The following is a 19,407-nucleotide window of genomic DNA, read 5'->3' on the forward strand; positions in this document are numbered from 1 at the left end:
TTGTAATACAAATTACATCATATTTTTCATACATAAATCAAAACTCTACCAAAAAAATCTCTCAATTATCCAATATTGAATCTTGTCATTCAAAAAATGATAAAAATCATAATAATGTTAAACTTGAAAGGAGTGTAGTAATGAATCTTACTTGCAATCCTAGAGTTGGATAGCTTTAGGATTGAAGTTCAATCAAAAGTTTTATTTGATTGATAAATCTTCAAAATTTAGATCTTGTGCGATCAAAATTTTTGAGCAGTGCAACCTTTGGTTCTCTAACTCTGAAAGGGTATTCTACTATAAGAGAAGGAATATGATTTGGTATGGATGTTGAAGCAACTCCAATTATTTCTCTGTCTTCACTCCTTTCCATTCTTTTTGCTCTTTGTGGTGGTAAATTGAGTTGATGCATCACAAGCATTAATTTTCTCAATTACTTTTGTATTTGTGCCATTGTACTTTTTATTTTGAGAAGCTCTACTATGATAATACTTAAAGAAAAGAAGATATCTGATATCACTTATGACAAATAGAAGAAAAGACTTAAAAACAAAGAAAAAAAATGCTAAGAACAATATCAATTTAAGATAGGATAATTTGTAATTCTTAATATACTTAAATCTTATTAAGAAAAATGGATTATCCATTCTTAATCAAAAAAGATAAAACTCTAATATTTTAAGTACATTCTTGTCAATCTTTCAAAGATAAAAACTTGATGAAAGCAAATAAATAAGTGAGACGTTTTTTAAAAAATAGAATTAAAGAAATATGTATATTAAAAAGAAAATTGGAATGGCTATTTCCAAAAGATAAAGAAACTAGAGACTCTTGAAACTAGACTAGAAACAAGAAAGAAATTGACAAGAGTGAAGAAGGCTTCATTCTTATCTGTATATATATAAAATTCCTAAGACCTATGTGGCAATATTTTATAGGACTTCTAAAAAATATGTTGACTTTGCATGATACGTATCTTAACTTTCAAGACAAGTTTTTTATATGGATACCACATAATTAGCTTGATCTCCAAGCTACCAATACATGTGGTATGTGATTAATTTATTGGCAAAAAATTTTAACTTATCAATCAACTGCAAACACATATAAAGTCAAAACAACCTCTAAGAAACTTTTAGGAAGCTTTTCTAAAAGGTATTATAGAATTAATCTACTTTTATCTACTTTTATTTACTTCTACTTATTCATATTATCTAAGTAATAGTTATAGTAGATATATATCTTTGAAAGATAGAGATCTTATCATATTAAATATTACTATGCTATTGTGATCTTTAATTACAACATTCAAAGGAATAATATCATAGATAACATCTCAAAAAGATAGCAAACAACCATCTATGACTTCTATATGTATAGGTTTAGTTTTCTTGATTAATAATATTTATTTTTTTGAAAAAGTCTTTGTTTATAAAATAGGCTGAGGCTCTTGAATCTAAGTAGACTAAGATTTTTTGGTCCTAAATGAAATTCTATTATAAAACAAGGTAAAGAATTTGAGGAGTGAATATGACCTTTATTAAGAGTTAAGGAAAATTTCAGTTACATAGTCCTTATTGTAGTTGATTTTTTTTTTTTTTTGATACATCATCTTCTTTGGCAACCATGTCCTTTATTTTGTAATTGTGTTTTTTTTTTTAAGGAAAATATTGAGTAGTTTGTTTAGCTTCTCTACAATATAAGCATAAACTTTCTTGATGACATCGAGTATTTTTTTATTTTATTAGGAATTTAAAATATATTATATTAATTTGTATTGGTTTTAGCCTTGATGAATAATTTTTTGAAGACTTAAGAGCTTCCATTATTCCTTAATTTATTTCTCTTTAGCCATGTCTTTGTTCATAACATCTTTTAAATAATCAATTATCACATATAATGGCTTGATCAATAAATTATTTTAAAGATTTTACTTTTGATAATGCTAATAAAAAAATCTTTGATGTTATCTTTTAACCTTTATCAAAATTGATTATTAAGGGCTTAGCATTCTAATCCATATTGTAAGGAAGGTTTTAGAATTCAATATCATATATGGTGGCTGATTATAATCATTGTTGTAAAGATAAGAGCTTAATCTTTGTTATTCTTTTTTTATCACTTTCTTTAAATTTGGCCCTAAATACTTTTAGGAATGAATTTTAATTATAAAAGAGTCATGAATCTTTTTTCATCAAAAGTGCAAACTAAAAGACAACATTTCTAGATAAAAAAGTGCCTATGAAATTAACTTGAGTAAATCCATTAGGATATTAGAAGGAAAGCAACCTTAGATAAAGCTTGACTTATTGCAAAAATCCTTAAAATTTTGATCTTATTCCATTGAACTTCTTGGACATATAAACCTTGTCCTTGTTTCACTTATAAAAATAAAACTTCTTAGATTTGGTTATGAAATCAATCTACTTACTTCCTTCAACTAAATAATTTCTTAACATAGACTCTAAATTTCTTCTATAGGCATAGGATTAGTATTTCTATAGTTGGCACTTGTAATATCTGAATTTTTTAATCTAAAAGAGTTGACAAATTTATGAAAGTTTATAATATTTGTAAATCTATTTTTACTTCTATTAAGTATAGCATCCATGATTTTCAACTTATCAAATCTACAAGTCAAATTAGAAGAAGGTAATTCCCAACCTCTAATATCAAATGAAAATTTCTACAAAGAAGGATAATCCACTTTTATTAAGAAAAAAATCAGTGTTAGAAAATTAAAAAGTTTGTTTAAAGGTGAATAATTTGCAACCTTCAAAATACAATAATAGAAGTATAAAAATTCACTCACTTTTAAAATAAGACAAAAACAATGAGTTAACACTCTTATTCAATTGTCAAAGAAATGAGCATTTAAGAACTAAAAGATCAATAAACTACTATGTCGCTCAAAAAGATTAAGAAATTACTCAAAGATGGTAATATTTTGAACTAGAATGGCCATTGCTAATGACAAGAGGACTAGAAAGTCTTAAAATAAGACTAAAGAAAAGAGAGGCATTGAAAAGAGTGAAGAAGGCTTCATTTTTGCTTCCATACATATTTTCTACTAAAAGCTATATAGCAATATTTTATAGGACCTTTAATATGTATTGACTTTGCTAGATATATGTCTTAACTTGCAAGGCAAGTCATCTATATGTGCACCACATAGTTAGCTTATTCAACAAGCTATCAACATGCGAGGTACATGGTTAACTTGTTGACCAAGTTTTTAACTTACCAATCAATTATAAACATGTTTAAAATCAAAATTGCATTTATAAAGCTTTTAAAAAGCTTTTCTAAAAGTTACTATGAAATTAATCTATATTTATCTACTTCCATTTAATCATATAAATAACTATTAAAATAAATAAGTATTTTTGAGATACAAAATTTAATTTTGAGGGAATTATGCAAGGTTTGTATTAAGATTATGGATTCAAGATAAAAATCAATTTTATACATCTTGTCATCGACTTACATATTTACTTAGATAAAAAAATGTTAGATAGAAGATAAATGTAGGTAGATTCAATATTATCTTAACGCGAAGCTTCTTAGAAGCTTTATAGATATATAATTGACTTTATATATGTTACAGTTAATAGATAGCTTAGAAACTTGGCCAAAAAATTAGCCATATAATATACATGTGGATATCTTGTGGTATAAACCAAAAATGTGGCACAAATATAAGAAACTTATCTTACAAATTATGACATATATTTACAAATTGAACATGTATTGGAGGTCTTTCAAGATGTCGCTACAAGCTCTTAGTTGGATAATATATATTGAGGCAAGAATGAAGCCTTCTTCACTCTTATCAATTCTTTTCTAATCTTTAGTCTTATTTTAAGACTTTGTAGTCTTCATATATTTAGAAATGCCATTTCAATATAATATATTACCATCTTTGAATGATTTTTTAGTCTTTTTGAGTGACATAAGAGTGTATTGAAATATTTTTTTTGAAATTCATGTTCATAATAGTTTGATAAGAGTGATAACTTATTTTCTTTATTTTGTGTTAAAAGTGAGTGAATTACCTCACTTCTATTGTTATCTTTTGAAGGTTGTGGACTACTTATCTATAAATCCACCTTTAATTTTTTAACATTAATTGATCTCTTTAAAGAAATTAAATTATCTTTCTTTATGAAATTTTTTATTTAATATTAAAGATTATAGATTATCTTCTTTTAATTTGACTTTTAGATTTTTTTGAATTATCTACAAATAAAAAAAATTATGGATGCTATTCTTGAGGAGAGTGAGAATAGATTTATAACCATTTCAAATCTTCATGAACTTATTGATATTCTAAGAGTAGAAATTTTAAGTATCTCATATGTCAATTATGGAGGTAGTATTCTGAAGCCTATAGAAGAAATCAACAATAAAGTTTTAAGTCTACACCAAAAAATTGTGTAATTGAAAGAAACAAGTAGATTAAATTCATAATTAAATTTGAAAAGTCTTGTTATTTTAAGTATAAAAGAAGCAAGGATAAATATGCTTGAAAAGTTTAATGGAACAATATCAAAATTTCAAGGATAACTACAATAAGTAAAGCTTTATCTAAAGGTGCATCTTTTTTAATACTTAGATGGATTCACTCAAGTTGGATTCATAGTTATATTTTTTTTTAGGATTATTTTTTTTTAATTTACACCTTTGATAGAAAAAAGATTCATATCTTTTCTATGATATAAATTTATTCTTAGAAGTATTTATGAATATTTTTTTAAAAAATAATCAAAAAATAATAAAAGACACCAAATTTGTATCTTTATGACAATAATCACGTTCAACCACCATATATACTAAAAAATTCTAAAATCTCTCTTACAATATCAATGGAAATGATAAAGCCATTATCAATAAATTTTAATATAAGTTAAAAGATAATATCAAAGATTTATTGATGATGATGCCAATAGTAGACTCATTAGAAAAACTTATTGTTCAAACCATTGCATGCAACAATCAATTCTTTGAAAGATGTCAAGAATATAGATTTAAATAAAGAGGTAAAAATCAAGCTATAGCAACAATCTCTAAGTTTATAAATACTTATTCATTAAGATTGAAACCTATGCAAATAGATATGATATGTTTTAAATTTTTTATTGAGTAAGAAAAAACTTAATATCATTAAGAGGACTTATACTTATATTTTAGAGAATTTAAGTATACTTTTTAATATTATTCAAAAAAACAACACAATCACAAAATAAAGATCATGATTGCGAAAGAGGACAATGTTTCAAATAATAAGTTTTTTTAGTTATATTAGGAATTATGCGACTAAAATCTTGCATAACACTTAACAAAATTCATATTTTTTTTTTAAATTCTTCACCTTTTTTTACAATAGAAGTTTGTTTGAGACCAAAAAATTACAAAATCTTTATCTTACTAAATTCAAAAGCCTCAGTTTGATTTACAGATAATTTTTTTATTAAAAAATAAGAAATATCTATAAATAAGAAAAATAAATTCATGCATTTAAAAGTCATAGATGATTGTTTTTTTTTTTCTAAAGATATTACCTAAAAAATAATTTTTTTAGATGTAACAATTAAAGATCAAAATAACTTAGTATTATTCAATGTCATTAGATTTTTATTTAATTTAGGTATTTTTGGATTATTAAGGCTAAAGAAGTATAATCCTAAAATAAATTAGACTTTTCATAACTTAGATTTTTTTTTTTTTAGTTTAGTGTAAGATCTTGCTAGTAAAATAGAAACCTATAAATTCAATATAACCAAAATCATATTGGTAGATGTAAGAGCTTTTATGCATATTACAAAAGAGGGTTCAATTTTTGCTACATATGCTACACATTGTTTTGAATGGCATTCTAAGCCAATATCAATATTATCAAGATGTTTCTTACAAAAAGAATGTAGATTTTTTTTAAAAGCATTATTTCTATGATTATTTCATTGATCTTTAAGATGGAGTTCAACCACCATTTGGACCGATTTATAGTTTATTACAAATATTAGTTTCACTCAAGGAATTTATTAATAAAAACTTAGCTAAAAATTTTATATACTATTTTAAATCTCTAATAAGAATTCCCATCTTATTAGTGAAAAAAAGATAGATCTTATAATACATCTCTTCACAAGTATTTATTCCAATTTTCTATAATATTTATAAATTTGTTTCAAGAAAGTACCAAAAAAAACTCATTTGTATGAAAAAATACTTACCAATGTTCAAAATATTAGAATCTAGACCAAAATCCCTCTTTAGTTGTAATTGATTCACATTTGCTTATATGGCATCAGAATGATTTGAAGAAGGATATCTTTAATTCATCTCCACTTTTGGTGTTTAAGCTACTTGTTTATCCTTGGAACTAAAAGCGTATGTATTTCCTACTATAATAGCCTGTTACTAAATCTATTGAATTCTTCTTTAGTTCTCCATATTTGTGACATATCAATAGTTCTAGCTTCTTAAATTCCAAAGCATCTAGATTTTATTACTATGATCCCAATCACTTTGTGTTCTTGTCTATTTTATTTAGTAGGGAGTAGATTAGTGACCTAATGCACCTCCAGTTCCTTCTAACCACTATCTAAAATACTACTTTAGCACTTACTTGAAATGGATAGATACGTTTATATATGTCAATTCTATTTCCTTCAAATGTTTATTCTTCAAAGAGGTTGTATGGCATAAGTCCAAAACTTCAACTAATAGTAGTAATATCATATATTCATATTTTATTTTTAGCTTAATACACTTTTAATTAATGATTGCACTTACCTTCTACTCAATGCTTTGTAGTCAAATGGCTCTTTTTTAGCATTACATGTACTTTTTGATATCACTTAATGAAGTTTTTTCTAGAACACTCATTTCAATAAAATATAATAGTTACACACAAAGTACTTATTGAAAGCTTATCCTTTAGCCTAGCAGACACTTCTTTTAGAGGTTGATTTATAGAGAATGCATAAATTCATGCATTCATAAGTACAACTTTACTCCTCTCAAAACCTCATACACAGAGTCTTTTGGCATTATTCCTTTCTTCTTCTTTATTCTTTCAAAGATACTAAAGTCATAGAAAATGAATTCACAAAAAAAAAAAAACAAAACAAAACAAAAAAAAAAACTAATTTAAAAAGTAGCCATAGTGCCTAAATACCAAAATCATAAAATTTTACATCTACTTCTCCCTCTCTCTCTCTGTTGTAGTTGTAGTAGCTTTTGACCATCTTTGACTTTATCAACTATAGCTCAAATTCTTTAGAGACCAAAAGATTCTTTAAAGATTTTTAAAAGATTCTTAAAATATATTTTTTTTTGAAGTTTCTTCATTCATTTTTAAAGCACCTTTGTAGATGTTTTAGATACATATCAAGACTTCTAACTAGTCTCTCCAAACTAACTTGTTGCTAACTAGATTAAACCTTAACTATAGATTTACAATAGATTTTGATTTTCCAAAAAGAATCTTCATCATTATCCTTGATCTACCATAGCCTTTAGAGCAAAGAAGGTGTCATTAGAATCAACATAGTAGTCTTTGTAGTATTAGCTTGACTTTGAACTCCAAACTTATAGCTAAATCTATATTTTAGGTCTTTTTTTAAAACTAATCATAGTTGACACCTATGTCCAAAAATTTGTAATTTTATCTTTTGAAGCTGGCCTTCTAATTTCCAACCACTCTCTTTACTTCATCCACTTCAACATTGAAGGTGCTTCATTGAAGGTTTCTCCCAATTTATTGACTAAATATATAAATCCTTCATACTATATAACTTCATTCATCTAACTCCATATAATTGATTCTAATTCTTCTAAAAAGAATAAAAATATATACATATAAAAAAAACAAAAATCAACTTAAAGTAAGTATAATAGATCTTTGCAGATGTATATAAACTATCAAGGATTCAACAAGATTACCATTAAGAATATGTATCTTCTATTTTTGATTTTAGGACATTTAATTCAATCCACTCAAATTAAAACCTATATAAAAATAGATCTATGAGAAATATAGAACCTAGTATGCATCAAAAAAAGAGATGAATACAAGATTGCATTTCAAATCAAGTATGGTCATTTCAAATATAATATCATGACTTTTGGACTCATGAATGCACTTGCTATATTTTAACATCTAATGAATGATGTTTTTCATAAATTTCTACATGATTTTATTGTCTATTAATTAGATAATATTTTAATCTATTCTAAGAGCATAAATTTTATATTTGTTTCATACTACAAAAATTGAAAGATACATAATTAACATCAAGATCAAACAATGTATATTTTACGCTACTCAAGTTGATTTTTTATAATAAATCATTTCTAATGATGCCCTTATGATATATTCTAAGAAGGTCTAGAGTATCTTGGATTAGAAGATTTCAAAAATAATAAAAAATATGTAATATTCTTCAAGATTTATCAATTACCACCAAATCTTCATTAAGATTTTTTTAAGTTTAAGCTCTTTCACTTGTTTGACTTATAAAGACAAACTTCAATAAGCAAAGAAGTTGAAGCATCTTTTGAAGTCTTGAAGAAAATATTTATTTTTGTACCAACCTTATATTACATTGACTTTTTTAAGGTATTTTTTTATGAAAATAGATACATTAGACTTTGATATGTGTGTAGTATTGTTATAAATGAGAGTAGATGAGAAGCTTTATTCGATATCTTTTTATTCTAAGAAATTTTTAGCAACCATGATCAACTACAAGATTTACAATAAAGAATTTTTTGCAATCATGGATTGATATCAAGAATGACATTGTTATCTAGAAAATACTTTTAATTCAATTATTATTTATACAAATCACAAGAAGCTTAAGTACTTCATGTTGGTACAAATTTTGAATCATCACTAAGTCTATTGAATCATGTCTTTATTACAATTTGATTTCAAGATTACTTATCAATCTAAAAAACAACAAGGTTTATCAAATGTCTTTTCTAAAAGTTCTTATCTTACTCCCAAAGATAGAAATGCAAATTTTAATCAACAATGAACAATTTTCTTGAAGTTAAAGTATTTTCATCTTTGAAGAATAAAATCGATATTAACAATTGATTTAACCTTTCTCAAGTAAGCTCAATTATTTATGCTCTTTGATTTTCTTATTTATGATATTAAAAATAATTCTTCAAAGTCTCATGAGACTTTTAGATTAGAATTTAAGAATAATCTACTCTATTTCAAGGAAAAATTATATATTCCAAAAGATAAAGTATGATTATGTATTCTTTAAGCTCATCATGACTTTTCAACAATTAGATATTTTAGATACAATAAGACTTTGGAGCTAATATTAAGAGATTTTTGGAGCCTTAAATATAGAAGAAATTCAAAGACTTTGTATAATCATGTGACATTGTTCAAGATCAAAAACTCCTTGTTATTAATCTTATAGACTTCTTCACCCATTACCTATTCTAGAACAACAATAGTCTTCTATCTTAATAGATTTTATTATTGATCTTCTAGTCTCAAGTTTGTATGATTTTATATTATTAATAGTAGATTTTTTTATCAAGATGGCATATTTTATACCATGTATAAAATATTCCATTAGTAAAGAAATAACTAAGCTTTTTCTAAACAACATCCATTCCTATCATAGATTGCTTAAAGATATTATATCAAATAGGAAGATTCAATTTTTATGAAAATTTTTAAAAATTCTTTTTAAGATTAAAAAAAAAAATATAATTATCTTTGGCTTTTTATCTTCAAATTGATAAAAAAATGAAGCATCTAAACCTAATTTTAAAGTAATATTTGAAGTGTATTATCAACTACTAATAAGATGATTGAACAATTTTTTTTACTATTGTCAAAATTTTCTTATAATAATATAATGTATTCTTTTATGTAAAAAATATCTTTCTTTGATAATTATGGTTATTATCTATAATTTGATATTTTTGACTTTTCAAAAGTTGATAATTATGCAGCAAAAAATTTAGAAAATTATTTATGTGATCTACATACAATAATTAAGGGACAACTAAAAGAAGTTCAAGAATGACATAAGACCAATACGGATGCCTATTACAAAGAGCAATCATAATTTCATGTTGGTGATAAGATATGGTTATTTTGTCACAATATGAAGATTAACCACTTTTATAATAAATTAGATTATTATAGGCTTAAATCATTTTTTATTTGTAAATAAATCAATCCATTTGCTTATTGATAATATCTATCAAAGTTTATATAGGTTTTTCATACATTTAAAGTGTCTATTCTTGAGTCAAATAAGATAGAAAATATTTCAAGAAGAAAATAAATCTAATCTCCTGTAGAATAGGTAGAAATTGGTTTTTGTAGGACATTAGTTATATATTGATAAGATTGATTAATCATTCATAGGACAATCAATTTAAGAGGTAGGATGGATGATTTAGTCAAAAAAAGCAATTAAGTAAGAAATGTTGGTTGAAATCTTTGTTTTGGGATAAACATAAATCGATTGAAGAAGATGTACACAAGGCTAGATTGTGATAGTGATGAATGGAGGTAAGCTTGGTACTACCTATTATTTTTATTTTTATAGAAGAAAAGAAATAGATAGATTTTGAATAATGTGAAGTAAAATTTTGTAATGAAAGAAAGATTTGATTTATATGATGTTAAATAAAAAATTGAATTTATTGTGTGCTAAATTATAAGTGGAGAATTGAAAATTTGATAATTAAAAATGTTTGTGAAGTATAGATATGACTAGAAGAATTATAATATATTATTTATTGAAAGTTAAAAGTGTTCCATAAGTAGAAGTTTGTAGAGTTTAGAATTATGTAGATCAGATTATTGGGTTTGATAGTTAATATTGGAAAATTTCAGTGATTGGATTATAGAATATTTTATGCAGTCTTTTAAGATAGTGCAGTATTATATATTATTGTTATAAGTTTGGAGAGGAGAAGAAATAATGAATGCATAAGATAAAATTATCAATTGGAGTATTTTATTTGTTAAAAGAGGAATTGATAGAAGGTAGAAGGTATTGTAGCTTTCTTGGATGTTTTTAGCAGATCAAAAGATAGTTAATTGTGTGACCCTAATGTATAAACTCATACAGATAGTCTTTTTCTGTGTTCAAACTTCTTTTTACAAGTTCATTTTGGGAAGGTATTTATAGAATAAATAAAATAACAATTACATTTTGGCACCATTTTTGAAAATTGATAATAGTATTGAGTACTAGGAATTAACTACCAAATGAGTGATTTTGGATGTTGCAGAAAGATGTTATAAAATTGATGGTGGTTCAAAAATGAAGCCAAATGTGTAATTAGATTGGAGATAGAAAGCAATTTTAGTATTATATGATGCAAGATTATGGTTAATAAGAATGAGAACATTACACTAAAAAAAAAATGCTAATTGAAAGAAAGACAAAAAAGAGTACAAGCAAAAAAAAATTTGCAAGACAAGCAAGAATATAATTTAATTGTTTAATTATAAAAAAAAAGCATTAATAAGGTTGGATTAAACCATGGTTGCATGCTTGTCGGGATATCCGAGCATACTCAAAACTTGACAGATCTTTAATATTTCAAACATATATACCATTAAAAAAATTCTCAAGAGCACTCAAAGAAAATTCTGTCAATAGTTCAATATATTCCTTGAGCCCGTTAATTGAAAGTAAAGAAGGTACAAAAGAATTGGGTACTCCATTAGATACTTTCTCAATAGTGGATACAACCAATTCTAGCAAGACTGATTCTTTAGAATGGTTTAAATTGCTTGCCAATAAGTACCAATTTAGCATATTTTAAAATCCATCGTTTTTACCTCCAATTCAATTAATAAAATTATTTGTAGATAATTAAAGCAAATTGAGGAGGCTTGAAAGTCTGAAAAAGATAATTGGAAAAGGCAATGTTTATTTTAATAAAGAATTAAGTGAAATATTATCATCTTTAATGGCAACGGGGGATCCAACAGTTTCAATTGCTGTCCAAATGGGTGTGATAGGCAATCACACAATTAGCATAGCTCCATTACCTACTTTTAGAGGTTTGTTAGGTACATATCTAAATCAATATTTGTCTCAGTTCCTCATTACATGTATAGCCAATAATGATAGAACTGAAGATATTTAGTTGAGATGGCTACCAACAACTTTGAAAGACACATCATTTGAATGGTATAATCGCCAGCTTGTGGGACAGTTTCTTAATTGGGAGGCATATAAAAATACATTTTTAATCCATTTTCAACCAATTAGATTTGAAAAATGTTTCAAGGAAATATTAATGAATAGTTAAATAGCACCAAGATAAGTGGTGTAGTCATATTATAGCCGAGTAATAGATATCCTTTATAAATGGTCAAATAATCAAATGCTGGATTCATTTGTTTAGTCTATATTGGTTAACGGACTATATCCACCAGAGTTAAAGATGTTTATAAAGAAGGTCCAATCGACCATTGTTTCTTCTTTACTTGATCGAGTTAAAGTATGGAATGAATGTTATTATGACGATTGCAGGCTGTATCACCTACAACAATAATTTTGTATTCTCCATTCTTTTTATATCAAAAACCAGTACCTACAAAAAAGACATTAGTCTAGTAAATGTTTCAATCTAAGAGCCACTGATGAATATGCTCCAATACATTGTTGTGTTGTAACACGACTATATGGTGAAAATATAAATGAAAAAGATTTTATTAATATTTAGTCATCTTGGATGTTAGGAATAGTGGCCAATTCTAATGCCAATATTCAGGGGCCAGTTAATGTCACCTCATTGCAAGCTATACCACCGTACGTGACATCAGTAATATGCTCCATCAGTGTCATCAAACCAAGTACCATCCATATCAACAGGACAACTAGGATCATTTTCTAACCCTACATGGAACAAATCTAGTAGGTATATACCGGTGGAGGCACCCAATATGCCTGACGGGGGGTACAAGAAGACCACTTCGTTGTTTCCGTTAGAGATAAATTGGTAATTATGCTAGTGAATGTTTGAATCCCAAAGCCAGTGACGATTACATGCTAGTGTAAAAGAATTGCAAACAGTCGGGGCATACTTATCAACAATGTAATGTTCCATCCAATTTCAATAATCGGGATCAGCAGATCCAAAGTCAAGAAAAAATTGAGGAGATAAATCAAGGTCCTCAAGATACTACAGTAAATCGGATAGAATGTGTCGAAGCCGTTCTTACCAAGAGTCGGTAAAAGGAAAAAGGACCAATTCAATATTTGGGTGAGCTAGATACGAAGGGCCAATTTGACCAATTATGGAGACATCCAATCCAGGTCTTGTTATGGGCCTTTTATCCAGTATGAGACTTGACTTGGTTGGGCAACCTAATAAGGTCCCAATTACGGAGGCTTCGGTTCCATTTCAAGCTATTTCGTTCTCTATGCTGTTTCGAGAAAATGTCCTTTCCATGGAAAGATCGTCTTAGAGGCAGGAATTCCATAGAAGCGTAGTCTACAGTTCCAATTCGGAGTCCAAGGCGAAAGAATAGAGAACCTCATGGAGTTAAAGGGAAAAGAGAAGAAAAGAAAGGGAGCATTCGGAGATAGGGATTTTTGAGGCCGGAGAGTTAGTTTTAAGCTCCTTCGAAAGATATAGGACTTAGTTTCATAGGATTTGTGAAGATTTTGGCAATCGTTGCTCAAAGTCAGTGTTGTATTGTGAATTGGATTTTTTTTTGCAATAAAGTTAAGGCTAGTACTCTTGATTGTTTTGTGAAATTAGAAAAATATCTGTAGTTGAAATTTTAGAGATGTTTAGATAGTTGAATATGCTAAGAGCATGTAAAAAATTATATTAATCTAATGATATGGATAGAGGATATTTCATCATTAGTATAAAGAGGCATCAAAAGTTGGCATATTAGGGTTGTTTAGGGTTTCTATAATATCTGGAAATTGATCAACTGGAATAAGGTGAATTCTGACGTAGTAAGTCGAGGACTTAAAATCGGAGCTGCACACAAGGTTTGAATGAGAATTAGCAATTGGAGAAGGAGAAATTGCAAGTTAAGATTTGTCATCAATTTTCTAGGCGGCGGTCAAGGGACATCAGTGTAGAATTACGGCATTTACTTGTAATCTGTAAGTTAGATTGGATTGAAACTTCTTGAGCATTTAGAAGACTTACAAAGACATTAGTGGTAGACGTTTTACAACAATCAGACAATCAAATTGAGAATTACAGCTTGTCAAAGCTCACTGTCTAGGATTAGGGTTAAAAATTAAAAAATTAAAAAAATTAAAAAATTAAAAATAAATAAAAATTAAAAAAATTAAAAATTAAAAAATAAAAATACTAATAAAAATAAAATAAAATAAAACTAACAAATAACAAAAGAATTTGTGCTTATAATATCTTGAAGTTATTAAAAATAGTATTTCTAAGTACTTTGTATTGGGATTAAGCTTTTACATTGAAATCTGAAATAGTTTGTATTTAGATGGTTGAACTTCACTAGACTACTTGGATACTTGCAAAACATTATTTTAACTTTCACAGCCAAATGCCTGGTGCATTTTCAAGCAAGATAGCATGTAATACGACAATGTTTAAATTGTAAGCAGTCGAGATATACATATCGGTAGTGCAATGCTCTATTTAATTTTAATAACCAAGACTAGCAGATCTAATTATATAATAAGATAGAGGATAATAATTGAGGTCCACAAGATTTTTTTGTAAATTGAATAAAAAGAGTTCATGTAGTATGTACCAAAGGCTAGCAAAAAAAAAAAAAAGATTCAATTCAACAATTGAATGCATTAGTTGCAAACAACCACTTCAATTCAATTATGAGAACTCGAGATCCAATATGTTTATCAAAAATATTATCAATAATGGGACCTGGTCCGTCTACGCAAATCAATGATATTTCTAGTATTGAGGTTTTGGTTCAACCTAAATCAATACTATTATTTGAGAAGTTCCAGTAATTGTCTTATACATTAAACGATCTTCTCATAGACAAACATTCCAAAAAAGTTCATTCAACTATTTCACATCCAAATTTTGTAAAAAAAGATATATTATCTCAAGGGGTTAAGTTGAAATCCATGAAAAAAAAGAGGGCCTTAGAAATCACTACCAACATAGAAGCGTATAATATTTTGAAAAATTTGGATGCAATTTAGCCCTCTATTATAATGAAGCAACTTTTGATGGTAGCCTCGGAATGTCATTTTTTATTGAATTCCTCATTAATAAGATGTAGGTCCCATAATAGAGAAATTCATGAAGTTAATTTAAATCTCGATCTGGGAGCATCAACTATTGATATATCTATTGATGGTATTCTTATTTCTAGAGTTCAAGTTGATGGTGGCTCTAGTATGAATCTAATGAACATCGATACAATAGAGGACTTTGACTTAAAATAATTATTACCCATGACATTTATATTGAGAATAGCAGATCATAGTCAGGTGAAACTAATGGATATTGTACGCAATATTGACACTATAATTATTGGAATTATATACAAGATTGATTATTGTTGTTCTCGTTGTGTTCAAGCTTCAATACACCAAAGCAATTAAACTAATAGAGGTGGGTTCAAATATGGGAAAAGACTGGTTATATGAATTGGGTTTGTTAGTGTCACAATTGAGTGTACTCTAGCTATTTGAAATCAATTATCAAACTATAAAACACCAAGGCTTACTACTTCCGTCTTAATTCAATATATAATCTATTCTACGAATATCAATTCAATAATACTCTCATATTCTTATTGGTTCATCTCTCACTTACTCTCTTTGCGGTTTATATATATTCAATTACTGATCTCCAGCTTACTTATTATATTCAGTTTCTCAATTCATCATATAAAATTTAATATCTTCACTTAACACAACACAATCCAATAATCTCAATTCTCAATGTCATAGATTTTCTCTAAAACGGTCAGTCTAAAGTCATATTCTACAATATTTTAATCACAGTTTCAATAATACTTTTCTCAATCACAATTCTTCATAAGCAAATAATAAAAGCAAAAAAAATAAAGAGGTGGCACAAAGCTTAATGTCAAGGACAAGAACTCGATGAAAAAACAATTCAGACAAGTGAGCCTTCACTCAAAGAAAGATAATATAAATAAATAAATATGTATATTGAAAGAGAAACTGGAATGGCTATTGCTAAAAGACAAGAAAACTAGAGACCCTTGAAACTAGACTGAAAGCAAGAAAAGAGTTGACAAGAGTGAAGAAGCCTTCACTCTTATCTCTATATATACTATCTAACTAGGGGTTACATGGCGACGTTCTATAGGACCTCCAATATGTGTTGACTTTGTAGAACACATGCCTTGACTTACAAGGCAAGTTTTTCTACATGTGGGCTACATAGTTAGCTTGATCTTCAAGCTAACAACATGTGTGGCACATGGCCAACTTGTTGACCACGTTTTTAATCCAAAAAGTCAATTAAAGACACCTATGAAGTCAAAGTAGCATCTATGAAGCTTCTAGGAAGCTTTTTTATTAAATACTATAGAATTAACTTACTTTTAACTACTTTTACTTACTTCTACTTATTTGTATATGTAATTATTAGCTTACATGATTATGTCCGTGACACTTACCCCGGCTTACGACTCTCATAGTCTGGCCCTAATCTCCCATTTTTCAACCTCTTTATCTTACCAAAAGATGGACAATCGGCCAAAAAATTCCAAAAGTTATGAACCTTTGAGTTCTTAACCATTTGTTCCACTAACAACCTACTGTTATCAACTAAACTGCCTAACCATAAGTCTAATTCTCAAGGTTGTCAATAACCAACTAATAACTTACCACAAAATTTATTTACCTATTCTACAGTGATATTAAGAAAAATCCTTCAAAGTCTCATGATAATTCCAAGTTTAAATTCAAGAACAATCTACTACATTTTGAACTTCAAATTATGCCTTGGAGGTGATAACATTAGTTTGCATGGTTATTGTGATGTGGATTGGGTTGGAGATGCAAATGATAGAAGGTCAACAATGGGATATGTGTTCTTTGTTGGAGTAGGAGCAATTTCATGGAATTACAAGAGACAACCAACAATTGCAAGGTCAACAATGGAGGCGGAGTATATGGCAACAAGCCATGGTGCAATGGAGGCAATATGATTAAGTCAACTTTTGGAGGATATTGGAGATGTGCAATTGGAAGCAACTCTAATGAAGTGTGACAATCAAGGATGTCTTGCATTTGCAAAGAATCCAAAGCATCATTCAAGGACCAAGCACATTGACATTGAACATCACTTTATAAGAGAGAAGATTGAAATGGGAGTGATTGATATGAAGTATTGTGCAATGGAGGACATGATTGCTGATTTGTTGATAAAGGCATTAGTAAAGGATAGACACCACATGTTGACAAAGGTATTAGGCTTAAAAGGTATTTGACCAATAGCAAAGTGGGAGTGTAAAAGTAAAAGTAAAAAATATTACCTTGTATAGGATATTACCTTAGATAAGTTGCTAGTGGTCAAAGGTTTGACTCTTGGTATATGGTAAGGGCATCCAATGGATATAGGAAAAAGTCATGGACCAAGAGTCAAAGTCAAAAGGATAAAGTATTAACAAAGGAATATCCCCAGACTAAGTATGAGTCATTAGTGTGTGTCATAGGATACCTTCGTAGTTCATGAGATGCCAAAGGATCCTAAGAGCATGTGTGTAAGACGTAAGAGTAATTAGTATTGGACATAGGATACTCTTGGAACTTGTGAGATGCCAAAAGGATCCTAGGGCCATGTGTGTAAAAGTCAAAGAGTGGATGTTGTCTTTTAGGGCAGCAACTACCATCTATAAGTAATGGGTGTTGGAAGTGAGAGACATCTTACTCCATACTCTCTTTGTGTGCAACCTTGCTAATGCTAAGTGTTGTATCTTCTAAGTATTTATTTTCTTAATAACAATAAATGAATTAACTATAAGAATTTAAAAATAAAGCTATTATTTAAATTCTAATCTATTTATTACGTATTCTTCTTAAAATACCAATTTATTAATCAAATCTTCTAACATTACTCACATTCACAATGATAATTCACTCCTTAATTTCATGCAAAACAATTCTTTCTTCTACTTCTAATTAGATAATTTGGTTTAATTTTTTATTATATTTTATTTTATTATTATTATCATTATTATTATTTTTTATTATGTCGTTTTTATTATTTTTTATTATTTTATTATTTCTTAAATAATTGATGGTAAAAGTAATTAATTTAGTTATTATCCTTAATCCATAGTAATTATAAATTTTTAAAGATTGGATTAAATATTAAAAATTTAAATTTAAAAATAAAGTTTAAAAGTAAAAGTAAAAAGTAAAAAGAAAGTAAAGGTTAAAAAATAAAAAACTCAAAGTAAAAGAGAGAAGATTAAAAATTAAAAATTAAAGCTAAAAATAAAATAAAAAATTTTAAATTTATTATATAAAAATAAAAATAAAATAAAATAAAAAATAAAGTAAAGAGAGGTACAAGCAGAAGTACCTTGACAACGCCCAAAGATTGAGGGAAGCACCTCCTTTTTACTCCAAAATTTTCCAAAAATCCAAACTAGCTCTAAATCTAGTGATTTTTGTTGTGTTGAACATTTAACTTTAAGACGCTCTTGCTCTGAAATTTTCGTGGCAATCTAGTACTTGAGCTGCGAGCAATGCTTCTTCAAAATTGGATCATTGGGCTTGCCACAGCAGTCGTCCTCCCTTCACTCAAAATTTTTTTTAAAATTAAAAATTGCTTTAAATTTAATAAACTTTGCTCTAGTGGAAGCTTAGCTTAAAGCTGCTTGTGATTCCAAAATTTCAAAGTGATCCTACTAAGTGGAATTGAGAAATGCCTTTTCAAAGTTGGATTATTGAAACTACCAAGGCAGTTGTCCTTTGCACTCAAAAATTCACCAAAAATTCGGTTCAACTCCAAATTGAGCAGGCCTGAGCTCGTTGAAAAGCTAATAACAAGAGCTACGTGATGAAAAATCTTCACTTACAAATCATAAAAAACCACAGACTGATTGAGGAGAATCCGAGGCCTCTCAAACCCTTTTGACTATGGAAATGGTTGGTGACCACTAGAAGGTGCCTTTTAAACCACAACAAGCACCACCTATGACACAAAATCAATGCTCATATGTTCCTAAAGTTCACAATGAGGTCTAAGATAATATATATATATATATAGAGAGAGAGAGTTAGGGTTGAGACCACACTTTGGCATGGCTTTACCCTCATCAAAAGAAAGAGAGAGAGAGGCTTGGGAAATCAAACCACTCTTACACAATTGAGTGGTGGCTTGTGGAAGGTTAGCCACATTTCCACCCTTGATCTCTAAGATCTCTAATATAGA

This window comes from Physcomitrium patens, chromosome 21 (assembly GCF_059467195.1).
Source record: "Physcomitrium patens ecotype Gransden chromosome 21, ASM5946719v1, whole genome shotgun sequence".
In the NCBI taxonomy this organism is placed as follows: Eukaryota; Viridiplantae; Streptophyta; class Bryopsida; order Funariales; family Funariaceae; genus Physcomitrium; species Physcomitrium patens.